Source organism: Ictidomys tridecemlineatus, chromosome 1, assembly GCF_052094955.1.
Source record: "Ictidomys tridecemlineatus isolate mIctTri1 chromosome 1, mIctTri1.hap1, whole genome shotgun sequence".
In the NCBI taxonomy this organism is placed as follows: domain Eukaryota; kingdom Metazoa; phylum Chordata; class Mammalia; order Rodentia; family Sciuridae; genus Ictidomys; species Ictidomys tridecemlineatus.
The window spans coordinates 54,968,508-54,982,144 of record NC_135477.1 but is presented as its reverse complement, the minus strand read 5'-3'; the positions used below and the strand labels follow the sequence as shown (position 1 = coordinate 54,982,144).

General features: G+C 33.4%; 1 protein-coding gene and 1 long non-coding RNA gene across 2 annotated transcripts in view; one reads left to right on the top strand and one right to left on the bottom strand.

Annotated features, from left to right (window-relative positions):
• Ctnna3 (catenin alpha 3) overlaps window positions 1-13,637 on the bottom strand; it is a 1,639,810-nt gene that overhangs the window by 360,078 nt on the left and 1,266,095 nt on the right. The window lies entirely within an intron of this gene.
• LOC144375918 (uncharacterized) overlaps window positions 9,916-13,637 on the top strand; it is a 90,842-nt gene continuing 87,120 nt past the window's right edge. Inside the window, exon 1 of the long non-coding RNA XR_013435773.1 lies at window positions 9,916-10,023. This is a non-coding gene — a long non-coding RNA (uncharacterized LOC144375918). The remainder of the gene's footprint in view (window positions 10,024-13,637) is intronic.

Genomic DNA, 13,637 nt, shown 5'->3' with positions numbered 1-13,637 from the left:
AGAAAGCAAATACATGCCAGCAAAATAATGAATAATCAAATATTTCCTTTGTGTAAAATTTGTGATTTGGTAAAACAAGAAATCCTCAGATTTCTTCTCTTTAATTCATGTGAGACTCACACAAACTTCTTCATCCTCCATATTTCAGAAACGTCAGGTCCAAAGGGTAGTTGAAGCAAAAGTAAACACACCCCCACGTACATGCATGGGGTATCAGTCTCTGCAGGCTACTTGGCTTCTACAACTCATAGGAAACATCTCTTCGAGGGCCTCTGTTTAATCATAGCTCATATGTTCTCCCCTTGGGGCCATGGAGTTAGCATAATTAAAGCTAGCACAGGGAGAGCAAGTGAGCACAGGAGAGTATATGTCCTATATAAATAGGGCAGCTCCACCTCAGCTCTATCTAAGTGATGATGTAATGGTGGAATAGGGCCTAATATTGCTGACTCTTGTTTCAGAAAGGATAGAAAATAAATTTTTATGCAAAATCTAATTCTAAGGAATAAAAATTAATTTAAAAATTTTAAAATGTCATGTGTGGGAAAAATCTGTGAGTTTACCTCTCATTGACCACCACTTCCTTATCATTATCTGATACTGTTTCTCCTCCTTCCTTATCCTCAAAGGTAAATTTTTGAATAATAGCACAGGAAATATAACTTTGAATAAGGTGTCCATTTCTTTCACTTAGAATACAGAATTTTGTATAAGTTGGTCATCTCTTTGAGCTTCACTATCTCATAAAAATTTAGACTTTATTGATTGAGTAGAACAATTAGGGTCCAGTGTCCTGATAAGGAGTAAAATCTCCATAATAATTAATTTTTATACATAAAAGGGTCCTTTAAGTGAAAAAATGGTGACAGTTCCATGGAAAACAACTATGATGACTAGTGTGGGTATATGGATGTGTGGGGCAGTGTGTTTTAGTTTTTGATGGACTATACTTTCAGCTCCAAGAGGATATGGAAAGCATTGAGGAAAAGGTACAATTTTTCAAGGGTGATAGTACACTATAATGATGTACTGATAATTCTTACTGAAGATAGTTTATTGCTCCATGTTCTTCTTCATTAGATAAAAGTAATATCCCTCCTTACCTACAGGTGTTTTAAATGCTGGCTTACTCTTTCAGGAATCTCAATTCTTTCTTTTCTGTGGGGAGTGGGAACTGGGGATTGAACTCAGGGACACTGGATAAGTGAGCCACATCCCCAGTCTTATTTTATATTTTATTTAGAGACAGTGTCTCACTGAGGATCTTGAACCCAAGATTTTCCTGTCTCAGCTTCTCCAGCTGCTGGGTTTACAGATGTGGGCCACCACACCCAGCAGGAATCCCAATTCTAACATCACAATCTCTGGTAATTATTTAAAGAATGTACCTTCTATTCTAGTTCTACCTCATTGTTAATAATTATAACTAGGTAGCTATTATTTTTATAGGCATAACAAATGGTGCAGGGTTGTATAGGGTTTTATATCCTACCTCTAATCTCTACAACAACCATGTGTATTAGTCAGGGTTCTATAGAGGAACAGAATCAACAGGAAGTATAATTATAAAAAAGGTTGGCTTACACTACCAGAAGTTAGGTAGTCCACAATGGCCGTATACAGGCTGGAGAGCTGGAAGAATCAGTAGTTTAACAGTTCAAGAGACTGAAGCCCCAGAACAATAGGGATCAATGGTGCCACCTTGGTCAAAGATGGAAGGTTTCTGGGAAATCACTGGCAGTGTCTGCTTTGGAAGAGTGAAGAAGCAAGAGGCCAATATTCTCAGATGATCACAGCAGCAATCGAGAAGCCCTTCAAGAAGAATCAAGTTTGCATCTGCTGCTGTCTCTTTGTTCTTCCAACTTTCATTACATCCAAGTCATCAACTTATTGGACTGTATTTCCGATGCTTAGGGACAATCTTCATTTCAGTTGGCTGTCTCACATGCTAGTCATTCATAGACATACCCTCATTGACACACCCATAAGTTTCTTAATCATTGGCATCTCTTAATCCAATCAAGTTGATAATTCAAATTAACCATTACACCAAGCAATGGAGATCTTATCCCCGTTTTATGAATAAAGAAACTTTCAAAGAATTTAGTTACAAATATTAAAGATTCTGTGTTTGAACCAACCCAGAGCTAAGTGGGTTGGTTCTTTCTTTTTCTCATGTGTGCGAACTTGAGTGTTGTAGTCTGAATGGTGACAATGATTTGATCTGTGTTTACACATACTTGCAAATTCTTTATAGTTCATATTTTACCACAAAGCTTGTTATTAACTTGTTTATTTCTCAGGCCATATGCTATAGAGAAGGGCAAGACTGGTAAAGGCAACATGTTAAAAATTTCCCCTTAAGAATCTGAGCTATAGAGAATTTATTCCATAATAGTTTATCCTCAAAACAAAGATTATAAATTTATTCTTGTAAGTACTGAAAAGCTGAAGCCCATGCTCTCAATATGATAGATATTTAAAACATTGGCTAAATGTTTTAGTTATAAATGATATTCTTCAGCTACTCTTTGAAAAGATTTTTAATGTCAGTCACTGTTTTATCTTAACATCACAACTTACTTAACTTCAAATACTCAATTCAGGTTTCAATTATCTAGTCATTGGAAGTATTTTAGAAAGAGCTAATACAAATTTACCTTGTTATATGGATTGCTAAAACCTGGAAAGTTTTCTTATGAACTTGTGACTATAGAATAAAGGTAATTAGATAAAACTTTTGCTTAAACATAATTTAGTAACAGAAGGACTAATGATCTTTAAAATGATCTTAAAAGTAGTTATAAAAATTTATAAAATATATATTGCCTCCAAAGCAGATCAGTTCAATGTTGCATTACACTCATAACAGAATTTCTTTTAGTTATCATATTTGTGTTTTTACACAAATTAAACTTAATTAATTATCAATATTAATACTTAGATTGACAAAAAATTTGAACACTAAATTTCATCTATGGAAAAGCTATATTAAATACATTAAAATAAAGAGAAAAGATTATGTTTCTAAAAGTACTTAACAGATCAATATCTGATGTCCAACACATGCTTCTGAATAACTTATTCAGAACTAAATCTATGCTTAGTCAAGTTTTGCCTTTTCTTTTTAATCCCTGGTTTATCTGGGGTTATTCAGCACACAGCTTTTTGTAGAAATACTTGTAAGTATTGTTAAATTCATTTTTAATTTATCAAATTTGTGTGGCTTAATGTCATGACATGAACAGTTATGGAATGCATAGTGATTTATTGGTAAGGTGTTTTGTAGAAAAGGACATTTGAATTTTCTATCAAGGTTATAAAAATGATCTCCAAAATTCCCCAAAATTTTAATCAAACAATCAATGAGTGGTATTAAATCAATTTCACTAATATATTCTTCTATTTCATAAAGTTTTTTATTCATTGAATAGGTACATGTTAGCAAGTACATGGACCAAGGTCTAAGAGAAATGTGAGAGAGATGGAAAGTTGCTGGTAACATCCCTTGGTAAGTTTTAAACTCACCTGCAGGCAGTCCTTCCTCATGGAGGCCCTTATTTCTTGTACCCATGAAACTCCTTTTGCAGCTAAGCCAACAGGATATCAGGGATTTATCTAGTCCTCTGTTCTTGGATCAACTACACTACCTATGAATAGTTAGTGGAATCAGCTGAGCAAAGTCATTTGCAGGTGTAGTTGCTGGGTGGTATATGTGTTCTGCGCACTTGCATCCGTGAGGTTTTCTCTTAAATATAACACACACTTTATATTCCCAGAAGCCAATAACAATCTCTTCACCTAAGTGTGGTGGGAACCAGTTCACCTCTTTTCTTTCTTTGTGTATTCCTCCATTGTGATCAATAAAGACCAATTATTATAATCTTCTTTCATTTCAACCTAATTCGTCCAAGATTTATGTGCACTTTGAGCATCCCTTCTGCTATTTGAATGCCACATGCTTTTTCTTCATCCATGCCATTACTTATTTTATACATTTTCTTGGGGCAGGCCAAACTGGCTATAGTTAGGCACTCTTGCTCGGTATTCTGCCAGGCTATCTTACATTTACAGTATGTAACCAAGGCCATGAACTGGCTATGTTTATGGTCAATATATAGTCAAAGTCAGAAACATACATACTCAAGGTCATAAAATATTCGCTTCTGAGCTGCTGCCTACTGATATAACCTGTTGGCAATGTGCCTTTTTTGTCTGGCCTGGATATAAAAGAGGTCTATGGAAATGGTTAAAGGACAAAATGGAATTGACTGGACTAAATGAAACTGGAGCTAAATAACAATGGATGAGGTCTGAAGTTGAAGCCAGAGCCTGGAGGCTGTTGCCACCTCTGAACAAAAGGCGTCTATTATCCTAACTGCATTTTGCATCTTCTACCTGCTGGGATCTCAAATCTGTTTCCTAGATCTGAGTCTCTTCCCAACATCTTTTATGTGAAATTTTATTTTCATGTTTCTAAGTCTGAAGCTCAGCACGGAGACAAATTCTACTGGCTGAATTCCTATTTAATTCCACATGACCCTTTCCTTTACAATAATTGAGGAATGTTTTTTCTTATTACCATGAGTTTGGTGATCAGCTAGAGGGCCTCAGGGCAGCTGTCCCCTCTAGTCTAGTTTGCATTGGGCAAACTAATCATTGACAATATAACAGCCAAGTAAATAATTATATTTGTTCTTGAGGTTTGAAGAACTGGATATATCTCATGACTAGTTAATTAAAATAAGACATCCATCATTTGGCCACAAATCTCCACCTGTGAGAAGGCACCAACAAAATGGTGGATTACCTATCTCCTAAATCAGCTTCCTGCCAAGATAGTCCCATAGGAAAAAAATCCCTGACATTTTCCTACTAGCTACTTTATCATAATAAAGTTCTTTCTCTATTACTACCTTGCCTCTTGGGTAATTTGTTCTTGCTGTATAGAGAGCACATCAAGCCTTTGTGTAGTAACAGGTCTTTCTAGTCTTCAATAGAATATCACCTTCTTCAGGAGTATTTTCTTGCTTAGATAGAAGTAATCACCCGGTTTGAATTGTTGTCAAGTTTTAATATAACATATGAACACTCTTTGGAGCTTATTACAATGCATTTAGCAGTCTCCATTCCTAGTTATTTGATTAAATGATTCTGATGTATACAATCCACAAATCTATATGCTTGGAAAAATTAGTTTTATCATCAAGGTGCAACGATGAAATATCAAAATTCCATCCTGGCTCACAGAAGTTTCATGCTAGAATGTTCACAAAATATGTTTGTGGTGGAATTTTATATATATATATATATATATATATATATATATATATATATATATATATATATATAAAATAAAATATATATACATATATTTTATTTCTGATATCAAAAATCATATTTTCCTTTTACATAAACTATTACATGTTTTCTAATATACCTGTAAAAATACTTACAATTTAAAGATATTTGTTGCAACACAATAGAAAAGGGAAAATATTGTCAAATGTGGATGAAGGAGGAAAAGACTGGTATGTTTAAGGTGACTAAAAAATACCCTTTTGTGCAAATAAATATGCTCTTATGAAGATCTTCTTTTTGGCATTTGAAAATGTTTATACTACTTATTGCTTTGATACTTACAATTCAATTAAGTAACTCTTTGTCCTTATGTAATGACTTTACCTTCCAGACTAAGACCCATCCTAGAAAACCAGGAGATGCTGTGTATTGCTTTAAGGGGGCCTCATTCTCAAAGAACAGGACACAAATAATGCTGCTTGGGGTCATTTTACATGGTGGCCAAATTCTGCACTCTACTCAAGTGACAAATGATTTTTAATTTTGTTAGATCATAATTAATTAGAGATTAAAATAAATTTTAGGCATGAAATTTAGTAATTACATGTTAGAAGAACATTCTGCAAAAGATAATTTTGAAAAATCATGTTTCTTCTGGAATATTTTGTCCATTCTACTAGGTTAATAAATGAAAATAATAATATAATTAAAAGCAAATTAATATCTTAGAAAACTACTGATGTATAAAGGTTGGAGGATAAAGATGGTTGGCTTTGGTGGAAATCTTTTAAAAATAAGTTAGCATAATTGAAGTGAAATATTGGTCAAGTCAGAATGAAAAACCAGATTTTACTGGTTATTTGGTCAAATAGTCACAAAAAGAGGTGAAATGAGTCCCAAGCATATAGCTTGCTTTAAAATATTGAAGTTATCACCAATTCTACTTATTATTTCTGTATAGTGTTTATTTTTACTAAATAATTAGTCACATATAATGGTCCTGAAATCTAACAATGAGTCCTCTTTGATGGAACAAATTATATGTCAAAATTTAAATTTCAAAATATTTTATTTTTATACTTCCAAGTTTTATTTTTCATTATCAAAGTACTTTATAGATACAATAAACTTTTAAATTTCTGTAATAATTTAACTTTCTATTACTACCAACAAGATCCAAATAATACGCTTTGTTTATTCTTATTCCAAATCAAAGAAAAAATGTTTATGTAGTAGAAAAGTGCCTTAATAGCAAGGCTATGATGTGTGACTCTGCTCCATTATTGAATAATTCAAGGACACCTGAGAAAGAGGGATTATATTATCCCTCTCAAGGATACACACTTGGAATAAAGAGGAACAAACTGAAAGCCTATAATTATGTGGATACCACTATTAGCTTGCTTGAAAGAGAAAGTTCACAAATTCCTAGTTATTTAGTTCTTTATTTTTAATTCTTTATAATATCCTTGAACAGTCTTTATAATTTTCAAAGTTTACTTAATATATTTCTTTCCTATGGTTTGTAAAAACACTATCTATCATTAATACATATAATAGGAACCTTTTAATATTTCTTTCTCCTCCAGTCAAGATAACTAATCTAGCTCAGCATGTTCATTACTACCTACCATAATTTTATTAAAACAAAGCTTTGAACTATGGTACTTTACTACTCAGATTTTAAAGATACCCATTGTCTTCCAATAAGAGCTCTTTGAACTTCGAATTGTTAACATAGCCCTTTCATAGAATTATCTGACTTTATCCTCAAAATAACCCTGAAAGAGAACATATTAAACAGTTATACTTATTTTATTCATTTGACAAGTTTACTGGTTATTTGGTCAAATAGTCACAAAAAGAGGTGAAATGAGTCCCAATTCTGTGAAGTTTACCTAACATTAGATAAGCATGAAAGCAATAATATGTTTTACCGATCAAGAAAAATTATTCTGAAGAAGAAATACAGAATGTCAAATATAGAATCTAGAATATAGAATCTGAGGTTTTGTACTGGTTGAAGCCTAACAAGTTAGCCTGAGCAATTTCATGAATGTTACCAGAAGACAAGAGAATCTTGGTTCAGATTATTGCTCACGGCAATGGCAGTAGCCAAAGTGTCAGCATTTTTACTTTGCTCCAATTCTCACAAGACAGCACAAAGAGAGACAGGTGATACAAAAAAACACAGTGAATCCAAGTGTGGGAAAGGACACCTGAACTTGGAAAACCAAATCCTATATAATTGTCAGAAAACCCATCTGTCCTTTGTCTTGAAGAGAAACGTCATTTTTATTGTACTAGACAATAAAATATTTTTTTTGTTTTAAAGTAGACACAGTCTATATCTTTCAAAATTGTTGGCCAAATAAATATTCTTGAAAATAGTCTTGAATAAATGTAGTGCCTCTTCTCCCAAGATATTTAAAAATGTAAGAGACCCATTAAAAAATAGTGTCCTATAACACAGGTTCTAGGAGAATATGATAAGCAAACTTCATTTAGTCTCCAGGATTTTGGAGGTCACTATGGAAGTGACATCTAGACTGAAATTCCTTAAGGAAACATTTAATAGAGGAAGAGGAGTATGGGGATGTACTTGACAGTGGGTCAGCAAGTTCTGAAGGTTTTGATATAGGAATATGCATAGCACCTTGAATACTGAAACAGAATAAACCGAATAGTGAGTGAAAATGATGGTGGCTGAGAGGAAGCTTCACTGGTAGATAGGGCCCAGAACAGGTCTCACAAATATTTTTCATCTTTTCCTAAGGACTAGAAAAAGTCATTGAAGAGCTCTCAGCATAGGGATCACTGTTTTAAAAATATCACTCTCTTGTGCTTCTGGAGAATAACTGGTCAGCCTTCTGGTCATAAACTACTTGAAAACCTAAAAAAGAAAAATGTGAAACAGCTCTTTGCAGGAATGGGAAAACAGAGTACTGTATTATGAGTGAGGATTGGAACAAACTAGGGTCATCCTACAATTGCCCCGGGTTTCTGTCTGGAGGCATTTTCTAGACCTGGATACAGGCAGAGGAAATCCAAGCAGGACATGTCAATTATCTTTGAGACAAACATCAAAATTCAGTTGGAGATGAACTAATTGGAATTTGTAGGGCAATGACCAGTGAAGCTGGAACTATGTAGAAAAAGAGTTCCAAGAAATCTCCATCCAGATTTCCTGTAGGCTTTGGCTGAGCTGTAAACCCAGAGAAGAGGTTCCATGAAAAGTTGCAAAGAACAACTACTAGTGAAAGAAAAATAATCCTGGGAGAGAAAATTTTACCAGAATATATACCTAGTTATAAGAATTTGGGAAGGGCTAGAATCTTGAAGATTCATTTCGCCAGCTCCACATTATTGTCAACCAGAGGAAAAGGGATTTTTAGAAAATGATGACTTAATGGTGACCAGATGCTGGTAGTTAATATTCCATCTCAATAGGGCATCATGGCCCAGAGCACAGTGAGGGAGCGTAGAGATGCTTTCTTAACCTCAAGTCACTCAAGGACCTATAGCCAGTCTGGTATGAACTTTAAAAAGTTTCTGGTCACTTCATTTTCTAAAATCCAAGCACCAGCATACTCCCACCAGAAAAACTTATATTAATTTCCCTAAATGAGCTGAAACTTCAACAATCAAAAGCCAGGATGTGGAGAGCCAACTGTGTCCTCCTCTGAGTTGTTGTATGGTAGTTTTCAGGTTGCACCCAAACCAGAATTACTCCATTTTAGAAAGCAGGAGTTTTGCCATGAGTCGTTCATTTTGAGTACAAGTGCTAAGTAAAATGACTCTTCATATTGTTTGTACAAGTAAACAACCTCCATCTGCCCAACACAACCATAAGAAACAAATTGGTAAATTAATCATGCTAATAAATAATGACCACCTGTAAACTTACCAAGTTAAATCAGTAACACAAGGAAGCATGAATATATTTACTCCATATCAGAAAATCCAGGCCCATTAGTTTAAAAACACACGAGACCACCAAAGAAGTAAACACCTCACCTGAGACCCATATAAAAAGGAGCACCCCAAGACCAGAAGTGGTGGCATACACCAACCTGTCAGAGCATCCAGTGAATGAGTGCCAAGTTGGACAGGTGGGAAAGATTTGATTTTCTATCTCTAGGCTCTAGCTCAGCTCAATCTACCCACTTGGTATGGCCCATGTTAAAACTGCCTGCCATCAGATCCTGTCCTAGAATATGTTCTACATTCTGACAACTCTGTGGCCTGAACTAGTTCTTGGACTGGTTCTAATCTTATCTGACCCCCTGCAGTAACACTTCCATTTCTATCTGCTTTCTGCCTTTGCTCTCAGTGAAGCCTTCTGAAATCTGTGACCACATTGATTGATACTTCTTAGCGCATATATATATATATATATATATATATATATATATATATATATATATATTTGTGTAAAGTGTAATATGTGACAAGTATTATAGATGTTATAGATGTTAGTAATTATGACTGGAATTAAAAGAACGTGTGATTGTCCAGTTTATGATTAGCAGGTGAGTCATGAGTACTTAGTGAATTGTAACCAACGAATGTGGTACAGCATGAATTTATTGTAACTCTGTGGAAAAACACAAATGTGTTCAGTCTATGTTAGTGGCACATTTCTCTCAGGACACAGGAATAAGTTGGCTTGTAGTTACCTGATAACTTCTGCTTTAAAACTGAAGCACAAAAACCTCTAAGGTAAGAGACCACACTACTATTCTCCTTTAAAAAAAAAAAAAAACACACTTTTACTTTTAATGATAGAAGAGGTAAAAATAATTTCAAATAACTTAAAAACAATATACAAATTAATGTCTCAATAAATTAAATTTCCACAGTTAATGTCTTATTCTATAAATTCAAATCAAATATACCTAATCATAAAGTGTTGGGCTTATGACTTACATTAATATGCCACCTGATTGTCCATTGTGATAAGATGCTCTAAGAAATGATCAATTAACCTGATACATCAGTTTTCATTAACTAGTTTATCATCCTTTTTAAACCAGTTATGGATGTTTCAAAGGAACGAAAGTAGAACCTAGTACAACCATTATCTAACCCATTTAAACACCAGAGTCATGGCAGTAATTCTATTTTTCCAAAATATTTTCTAATTAAGTTAGAAATACAGAGTTATAATAATTTTACATCCAAACATTGGTGATATTTTCCAGGTTAAATTACAGGAAATACATACCCAAATGGAGGCAGCAGACTTGCTCACCTGTGGAGGGAGCTCAAATTTGAGACAGTGAAGTAGCTGGTTTTGCAGGGCACTGTATGAGAAACCTATACAGAGAAAATTCCCTTGATTCTTTTGGGAAATAGGAATAGGTATATGCAAGGCAGGAATAGGAATACACTAATAATAATCAGGAATGACTGTAGTCCCTCAGTTATGTACATCTTTGTTTATGTTCAGTATTCACAGAATTTTTTCCTGTACTTTAAATAACAGGGAAACAAACATTTTCTGAACATCTTCTATATGCAAAATTTTAAATAATAGAAATGTTTCTGTCATTTCAAAAGATAGAAAATAGGAGAAAAGAATAAGAGGATATTTAAATGTTTGCAGCTATTATATTGTTGTCTTTCAGTGAAGACAATGAGGGATTATTCAGAGGATGTCTTTCATCTGTCCTGTATCTCTACAATAAACGAATCTAAATGCAAAAAGGTTAGCTCTGACCAAGTCATAAGGAGTAACTTCTTGGCTCTGAGGTTGTATAACCACAAGAACTACCAAGGGGTTCAAATAGGGCCCTGTTCTAGAGATCATTAAATCTAAGATTGAAAATCATCTATTTGAGATAGTTTTAAGTTAATTTTTAAAAATTAAAACCACATGGTTAAGCTGGGAGAACAAAAGGGCAAGGCAATGTCTATTATTGAAGATTTTCAGATTGCTAAATTAAAATGCTTATTGCATTGGAGCAGAAGGATTTAACAGCCAAATTTGCACTTAACCATGCATGAAAAGAACCACCCTTATAAAATGGTTGAAAAAAGTGATCACTCAATTTTAAATGCCTGCATTGTTTAAATTAATTGACTTAAAACTTTGGAGAACTAAATCAGAATTTTATAAAATGAACAAGCTCAGTGCAAATAATACAAATGTAGAGTAGTTTTGTAATATAAAATGTAATCCCAGGATGTGAACAACCACATTGTAATTAAAGATACTTTACCCTTTAATAAAAAGCATTTAAAATACCCTTTTGACATTTAAAGAATATTTCAAATGGCACAGATAGATACCTGCTACTCTTACTTTTTTTCTTACAAATATACTCATCATTTAACTTATGCACATTCTTCATCTAAATAACCAATAGAAGTTTACATAAGGCAGACGATGCTAGCTTGACATTTGACTCAGGTGGTACTTGTAAATGCCTTACAACTTGAGCTCCATCTATAAGATCAGTATGAAGGGAAAATTCAGATGTTAAGAGTATACCCAGTAATGTACAAAATGTTCTGTTCAGAGTTAAATTCACAGTAAACTACAAGTAGTATAAGAAGTTTATGTAAATAAAATATTGCTGAAACTAGGAAAACAGTTTGGTGAAGAGTAGAAAAAAACCTGAAGTGGTTATTATTGTATAATAAATTAATAAATATTATTTGTAAATTTATATTAATATACTCTAAGTTCATGTGTGGGTGGAGGGGAGAAGAGATCTGACTAGAATGGTGCTAGCAGATTGTTCCAAGTTCATGTTCATTCATAATAGTACAAATAGTTTCTACTATTTCTCTTTATTTTCAGGGTGAGGGGACAAATCAAAGAATATTATTTTTATATAATGTTCATACATAGTTCATACAATGACTCAGTTTACAGAATAGAATTATTTTCAACACATGTTTTTATTTCTTTCCCCAAGGGAAAACAAAGTAGACAGAGAGCTCTTCAGATTTTAATTCTGTCATAATTACTTATATGTGCAAATACATAGAAAAGTTTAGTCACACAGTTAGGCAGCTAATTGTGTTGAAAATACAATTGCATGCTCACAAAGATAATCATGCCCCTAGGGTGTAAGCTTCTGTTTCAGAACTATTTTTAAGACCTCAGGAACTTCAGCTACCTCTTGACTCTAGGAAAACAATGTCAAAATCCAACTAACTAGATGTGACCTATCATTTATTTCAAAGCCACAACACTAAATTTGATTGCAAAGTAACAGCAAGAAATTAAAAAGTTTAAAAGCTGGCAACTGTGAACATGACAAATAGAAATGCTCCTGCTATCAATTTTCTATGTATATGGTGAATAAATTGTGTCTCATAAGGAACTGATGTTCTTCACAGTAGGAAAACAGCCATTTATTTTAAACCCTAAACTTGATAGGAAATTCTACTTCCTATTATCGTTTTGGGACAAAAATATCTTTGAAACATTTCAAAGAAACCTGAGATTCAAATTGTTTATTAATATCCATTCTGAATGAGGTACATTTGTATTAATAACCTAAAGAACTTAAAAATGTTCTTCAGCAGGAAAAAAAAAAGAAACCTGAATTTCTTTATATATATGACATATTCTTCTTTACTATTCTAGTTCAAATTTGGTATTCTGGAAGCACTTCTTATAATATTCATTTTCCCTTGAAAATATTCTCCCTATTATTACCCAACTCTTAAAAATCCTCAAGTACACTCATAAAACTGTATATTAAAGCTTTAAAAAGTTTTCATTTGTCCATATTGATGTCTTCAGAAAGAAAGGTGAAGAGTATTGAGATGAGCTTTTAGACACATTATTCTTAAAACTTTATCATGAATAATTTGCTACATTTTACAGCTTATTAATCAATAATAAATACAATGGTTTCTTCTCATTTTATTATGTCATTTGCATTTTTTTTCTTTTTGGTACTGGGAATTGAACTCAGGTGTGCTATACCATTGATCTGCATCCCCAGTCCTATCTGTCTGTCTGTCTGTCTGTCTGTCTGTCCATCCATTTCTTGATTTTTAATTTTGAGATAGGTCTTATTTAGTTGCTGAAGCTGGCCTTGAACCTTAGCTCCTCCTGCCTCAGCCCCTCAAGAACCAGGCGTTACAGGTGTAAACTACTGTGCTTGGTGTCACTTTGCATTTTAATTAAGATTTTATGTCTAAAAGTATTTCTGAGACTATCAATGTTGCATAATTTTGATAGTTATTCCTGGTTTGTTTCTTACTACCAATTATTTTATGAGAAAAAAATGCTAAGGCTACTTTCTCAGGAAAGATGATTTAAATTATGGAAAAGGAAATGATTTCAAGTAAGAAAATATCAATGACAGGAA